This window comes from Chrysochloris asiatica, unplaced genomic scaffold (genome assembly GCF_000296735.1).
Source record: "Chrysochloris asiatica unplaced genomic scaffold, ChrAsi1.0 scaffold00178, whole genome shotgun sequence".
Lineage (NCBI taxonomy): Eukaryota > Metazoa > Chordata > Mammalia > Afrosoricida > Chrysochloridae > Chrysochloris > Chrysochloris asiatica.
The window spans coordinates 1605603-1613311 of NW_006408696.1; positions in this window are offsets into that span (position 1 = coordinate 1605603).

The window sequence follows — 7709 nt, forward strand, 5'->3', positions numbered from 1 at the left end:
CTTTAATGTTCTAGATGACCAAAACACTTAATTGGCTTTGACCCTGTTGCCTAAACCTTTGATATCCCATTTGATGTTCTTTGAATTCATTGCTTAATCTCTTAGATAATAATAAATAGTCCTGGTGACGAGCAATCTATTGATTTAGAGAAAAGACCCTGAAACAAAGTATTGGAAACGGACTTTGGTTATACTCTTCGCTATAATTTTGCATCATGGGCTTCCTGGAAAGAGCATGTTGCAATTATTTTATCTTTATTAAAAGACTACTAGTCACAATCAACCCACTTTGAGCTCCTTTAAAAAACTAAATTTACATTCACAATTCAAAATAGTAAGCTGTCTTTCAGAAAATTTTGAAGGATAAAAATTTATGAAGGAAAATAATGGTTTGTGTAGGTAGGATTCCCTACACAGGACTTAATTAGTTGTATAACCTCAAGAGATTGAAAAGTTTGTGATCAAGGTCTGTATACTATCCCAAGCTTTATTAAGAATTATTTTCTAATTGGTTATAATATTTTTCAATTAATAGTTTCAAAACAAATTGTTAATACAAACTGTATAAAATGGACATAATTTTCTTCACTTGTATTTTTGTTATTGAGCAAGTTTATCAAAATAAATTGTCTACTAAAGAAACTAAAAAGGCTTCTATTACTTTGCAATTAAGTGTTGGTTTTGAAAATTAGTTTCTTATACAGATTTCACATATACACACGGTGACACTTTTGTGCCTCTGCCATTCATCTTGTTGTTACCGTGGTACAGGATTTTCTTTCCTGCTTACTCCCACTCTTAGCTCGCTCACCCTAGGGGAGAGATGTCATTATATTCTAGGACATGGATTAGGCCATATGTATCCATTATTCATTAGAAGAGTTACTCAGCAATGAAAGAGCACACAGCAGGGCTCCCTCTTCTGCATCATATTTCTGGGGACCAAGAGAGAGAATTTGAGCCAACAGGCCCAGGTCAACTATTTTTCTCCTCTACCTTGCAAATATGTCCAAGCCTGTTTATCTTTGTTTCTATTTACTGCAGGCCAAAGGATTTTAAACGCTAAGATTTTAACTTAGGTTTAGAGGAGCCATGTAGAATCCTTAGGTCTTTAGACTGGTCTGTGTAGCTCTCTGGTAGCTGCAGTAAAGGTATCAGGACTACATAAGCCTAATGATAGTGACACTGGTTTTGTTTACCTTTTGCTGCAGTTTTTGTATATGTCCTTTTCAGGAGCTTCATGGCAAGTTTGGGAACTAAAACAAAGGTGGTGTTGTTAAGTACCATTGAGTCAGTTCCAACTCAGAGCAACCCTGTACAGAGTTTCCAAGGAGTGACTCATGAGTTTGAACTGCCAAATTTGTGATTCAAACAAACCTTGTGGACAAGTGCTTATCTTGTGGTGCCACACTAGGACTCCATGACAAAGTAGGATTTGGATATTCTTGGATTCTTGGTTTTAAAGGCATCTGCATAAGGTGACCATTTCAGTTTGCCCAGAATGATTTCCTGGGGCGCAGAACTTTCAGTGCTAAAGCTGAAAAAGTTCCAAGCAAACCCTAATTAGTTGATTGCCCTGTCTTTATATCCTCCAAATCTTATCCTGTTTTATAACACAGGTTGAAAGTATTTGAAGAGCTTTTTCTACAAACATTAATGAATAGGTTCACTGGAATTTGTAATGGTAGACATATTGAACTTCTAAGAGAGTATTTTTCTTCTTTGATAATGCGAAGTGGCTTTCAAAACAACATGGGTTCAAAAATACTTACTTTGACACTTAGTCTTTCTCATCAACTCCATTCTAGCTCCACTGTATGAGAATACTTAAGGAAAATCCAAGACCAGAACACTGTGTCCCTTTAAGCCAAGTCAGCTCTTCTGAGTTACAGTTAACCAACAGTGAAATGAAAGTTGTTATTTATAAATGATAAGAAAGATAGAAAGCATAATGTTATATTTTTTGTTAGCCTTTTGGTTCTCCCTAGTAGAAGAAAAGGAGCTCTGGTAGCGTAGTGGTTACGAATCGGGCTGCGAACCTTAAGGTCAGCGGTTCGAAACTACCAGCCGCTCCGCGGGAGAAAGATGAGGCTTTCTACTCCCGTAAAGATTTACACCCTCGGAAACCCTGTACAGGGTCGCTATGGGTCGGAACCGACTCGACGGCACTTAACAACAACAACAGTAGAAGAAAACACTGGAATGATATTTTCAAGCATGTTAAAGTTTCTACATTTCAGCCCCAGTTTAAGTCACAGAGTAAGATTCCCCAAGATTACATTTCAAGAAGAGATTTTTCACGAGTCTCACAAAATCTTAGCACTAAACAAAAATCTCAAAGAGCATGTCTGGGAATTCCCTTTTCTAGATGAAGAAAACTGACTTTCCCAAAGTTATACAACTCAGCGGAACACTCAACAGAAAAGAATGTCTTCAAAAATGGTCCCTGTGCCTAGAACAGTGTTTATATTCTATGCCATCTATCATGGAATCGTGGACTGAATTGTTCCCCCCGCCCCCCAAAAAAAGTGTCAACTTGACTGGGCCATGGTTCTTGGTGGTTTGACTGTTATGTAATGATCCTACATAATGTGATATGATATGATAAGACAATCCCTTGTAAAAGGGTTAAGGGTGGGGCGCACAGTTCTGAGCTGAAGGAAGGCCAGTGTTCTTATGGTGTGGCCTGCAATATCTGTAATCTTATAAGAGAGAAACAGCGAGCAAGGGGCCCACTACCACCAAGAAGGAAGAACCAGGAGCAGAGCATGTCCGTCATACCCAGGGTCCCTCTCTTGGAACCTCCTAGATCCGGGGAAGATTGATGCCAAGACACATGGAGACCTCCAAGAGTACTGGGCCCACCGAGCCCACCGATGCTAAAAAGGGACAAGCACCTTCCTCCTAAACTGTGAGCCAACAGAGGAAGTCTTCCATTAGAGTTGACGCCCTGCCTTGGACTTCTAGCCTCTCAACTGTGACAAAATAAACTGTTTGTTAAAGCCATCCATTTGTGGTATTTCTGTTACACCAGCTCGAGAGAACGAACAAGTCATCTGAGCCAGTCTTCCTTCATTTTAGTTTCATCTACTTCAATTGATCCAAATTAATTCTGCTAAAATTATCTTCCTGTTAACGAAAGAAAGCCTGTCATTTCTTTATTTGAGTTTCTGTCATTCCCACTATCTGAAGAATATAGAGTCCAGAATCCTTCAGCATAATATTCAAAACCCTCCCTGCTCTAGTTTCAGGCTGTCTCTCCTAGCTCTGTTTCCCTTTTCATTGACAAAGGGCCTAGTCAGCATTCTGCAAACAGCCCCCAGCAATCGATGTGTCTGTACTACCCACTAATCCCACTTGCATTGCAAATACGAGAAATCTTCAAAAAATTCATGGGAAAATGGAGTTAAAAGATAATGGCATTTTCCCACAAACTTTTTGAAGCCCCTCATATATCTATAGACTTTGGTGTTCTTTTGCTTAGATCTCTAATTAAACACGTGGTGCTAGAGAAGCAGCCCTGGTACTGCTATGGTTAAGCACCCAACAGTTTGGCAGTTTAAGCCTACTCAGCAACTCCAAAGGTGAACGACCTGGCAATCCATAAAAACTCTTCCCTGCTGTAGAGTGAGTTCCAGCCTGTAGCGATCCTAGGTCCAGCAGAAGGAAACAGTGATCAGTTCTGCACCATCTTTCTATGTTTGAGCCTGTTGTTGAAACCATCCCCTTGTAGGTCTTCATCAAATTTCATTAACCTACTACCAAGCATGGGCCTGGTCCCTCCTGCAAACATGTCCAAAGTACATGAAAGTCTCACAGTTACTGCTTCTTAGGAACATTCTAGTTATACTTCTAAGACAGATTTGTTCAGTCTTCTGAAGTCCGTGGTATATTCAGTATTCTTCGCCAACACCATAATTCATCAATTCGGTTTCAGTCTTCTTTATTCATTGCCCAGTTCTCACATGCATATGAGGCTATTGAAAATACTATGGCCTCGGTCCTCAGAGTGACATCTATCTTTGCTTTTTCACACTTTAAAAATAGAATTTTTTGCTGCAGCAGCAGATTTGCCCAATACAAACGATTAATTTCTTGACTGCTGCTTCCTTGGATGCTGACTGTGGATCCAAGTAAAATGACATCCTTAACTGCTACAGTCTTGTCTTCATTTTTCATGTTTACTGGTCCGGTTGTGAGGATTTCTGTTTTATTGAGGTGTAATCCATATTGAAGACTGTAGGCTTTGATCTTCATCAATAAGAGTTTCAAGTTCTCAACAGTTTCAGCAAGCAAGGTTGTGTCATCTGTATATCAGGTTGTTAACAGGTCTTCCTCCAATGCTGGGGCCATGTACTTCATGTAGTCCAGCTTCAGTGTAGATCTGTTCAGCACACAGATGGTAATAAATATGATGAAATGATGCAACCCTGACACATACTTGCCTGATTTTAATCCCCTTGTTCTGTTTGAGTTACTGTCTCTTGTTCTGTGTACTGGAGTCTCCATTCTTTATAATATTAATCCATAATTTGTTATGATCCACATATCACAGTCAATAAAACACAGGTAAATATCTTTCTGGTATTCTCTGCTCTCAGCCAAGATCCATCTGCCATCAGCAGTAACATCCCGTGTCCCATACACATTACAGCTTGTTCTATCAAATGGTGTCACTGTGAGCCGGAATTGACACCATGGCACCCAACAACAATATAGGGGGATTAGACTAACCACATTTGAATTTATTTCATAATTCTGTGTGACCGCTTAATCTCAGTGAGTCTCATAGAATGAGGCTAATAATTATACCTAACTCACAAGGTTATTGTTGATTTAAGTGAGATAAAACACGGGAAGTGCCAGCCACATAGAAAGCATTGGGATGTTCGTTACTGTAACTATTCAGTACTCTTCTGTAACTAGATTATAAACTCTTTGAATACAAGAAATAGGACTTACTCATCATTTTACTTCCTTAATACCTGGCATAATGCTTTGTACATGAATTAGTCATAATTAAATAAGTTATAAGGGGAAATGACACTGTATTATGGAGATTTGGATGATCCTGTCATCTGTTTGCCAAGATTGTCTTAATGAAATTCCCCCTGAAGGCAGAGGGTTGCCTAGATCAACCTTTTTATAAATAAGTTGGTCACGCTATTGGTAAGTATCAACTGTATAATGTGCCTGTCTCATTGACCTCCAATTCCCCTTGGACTCCAGTGTTCCCACACGATAGGTAGACACAGAGGGCCAGGATGATGCAAGCACCCTGTTGATTCCAAGATTCCTCTCTGGAGACTTCTTCAGGCCTGTGGGTTCTCTGCTGTCTTGAAGCCAGACATTTGGTATGTTTTGTAAAGACCTAGTTCTACCCAGATGGTTTTCTTTCTGCTAAGGAAGGGGCTCAAGGACCTGATCTCAATTTTAGATGCGGTTGGCCTCAATTGGTCATTTTGTGGCACTTCAGTAAATATTGCCAATGTATTTGGTCACTGTCAAATCAATCCCCATTTATTATCTGTCAGGGCAAGAAAGTAAAATAAATGCTCTGTCTTGACTGTGACACTCTCGTATCTGTTTAAATGTTTACTATTAGCGCTGTAGGATCAGCACTAGACTGAACCACAAGGTTAGTGTTCCAACCTACCAGCTGCTCCTTGGAAACCCTGGACAGAGTCGCTATGAGTGGGAACCAACTTGACAGCACAACAAATCAAGTAAAAATGGAAAAAAAAAAAAAAAATGCTTTGTTCCCTATGGCATAAAAGCAAATATAGTTGAAGAACCAATCAAAGAAAAGTCTACCCATTATCCATAACTAATTTCTCTAGGGGAAATTATTGTGTTAAAATATATAAGAAGGTAACCACCTTAACCACTTTTTAAGTGCCCAATTCAGTGACATTAATGAGATTCACCATGTGAGAAATTCTCAAGATGGTCCATTTTCAGGAAGAAAGGGCACCGAGATTGGTAAGCCAGACATAGTTCATTCATTCATACCCAGGGATATATGTAAGTTGGATAAAGTGGGGAAAGAAATCTGTTCTAGAACTGGGAACTTTAAATAAGAATACAGTCATTAAGACCACGAGCACCATTCAGGCTAGATTGTGGAACTGGGGAAGGGAAAACCGGATGTTTGTAAAACTCCATAGTGCCCAGTAAAAGGGGAACTGGAGGAGGGGCTTTTTCGAGACAGGAGAATAAAGCTGTTTGCAGGCTGGCCATGTGGCGGGTCTGCCCCTGTCTACTGGGTTGGGCGCCTGGTTTTGCAGAATCGAATTTTAGAAAACCTCACTCTCACTGACATGAGTACAGATTGGCTTTCTTGAGCGTTTGTTGGTATCGACAACATTTCTCACAACCATATGTGCCACTATCATCACTATTCATCTTCCAAGGTTCTCATCCCCCCCAGACAGAAACTCAGGACCTTGTTCAGCAGGAACTCCCATTCCTTCCCCTCGTCAGTACCAGGTAACCACTAACAAACTTGTTTCTCTGCATTTGCCTCATCTGAGATACTTCACAGAAGTGGGATCTTACAGTATTTGTTCTTTTGTGTTTGGCGTATTTCTTCCAACATAATGTTTTCAAGATTCATCCTTGACACAGGTCCCTGGTGGCACAGTTTGTGGTCCACTACTGGTAGCGTAGTGGTTACGAATCGGGCTGCGAACCTTAAGGTCAGCGGTTCGAAACTACCAGCTGCTCCGCGGGAGAAAGATGAGGCTTTCTACTCCCGTAAAGATTTACACCCTCGGAAACCCTGTACAGGGTCGCTATGGGTCGGAACCGACTCGACGGCACTTAACAACAACAACAACAACTAACGTAAAGGTTAGTGATTGAAAGCCACGTAGCAGCATCTCAGAAGGAAGACCTGGCAATCTGCTTCCATGAAGAGTACAGTCAAGCAAGTCCTGTAAGCTCAGTTTTCCTCTAACACGTCGAATCACCATGAGTTGGAATGATCTAGGTTGCAAAGGGTTTGGTTTTTGGTTTTATGGCTGAAAAATATCCATTGTATGTGTATGCTATGTTTAATTTATGCATTCATATTGGTTGACACTTTGTTTCCATATTTGGGCTATTGTGAATAATCTTACAGCAAACATTGGTGTACACAGATCCGATTGAGTCCCTAATTTCAAGTCACTTGGAAATACACTTCGGAGTGGAATTGCTGGGTCATATGGTAATTCTATGTTTTTTATCTTTTTGAGGAACTACCAAATTGTTTTCCCTAATGACTGCACCATTTTATATCCCCACCAGGAATGCATAAAGATTCCTATTTCTCCACATCTTTGCCAAAGCTGGTCATTTTTGTTTTTTAGTAACAATCTTAGGTGGGAGGTGATGAGGTGGTATCCCATTGAGATTTCGATTTGCGTTTCCCTGATGGTGATGTTGGGCATCTTCTTATGTGCTTACTGGCCATTTGCACATCTTCTTTGGGGAAAAATCTATTCAAGTTCCCAGAAAACTTTTGCCTGCTTCATCAACTACATATTTTACTAATGTAGTTGTTAAGTGCTGTCGAGAGAGATGGCTCCAACCTATAACGACCCTGTATAGTGTTTCCGAGGAGTGGTTGGTGAGCTTGAACCACCGAACTTGAGATTCAAACTAACTTTGCAGTCCAGCACATTAACACACAGCGCCACACTCACACTGTAGGTGTTGCTGTTGCT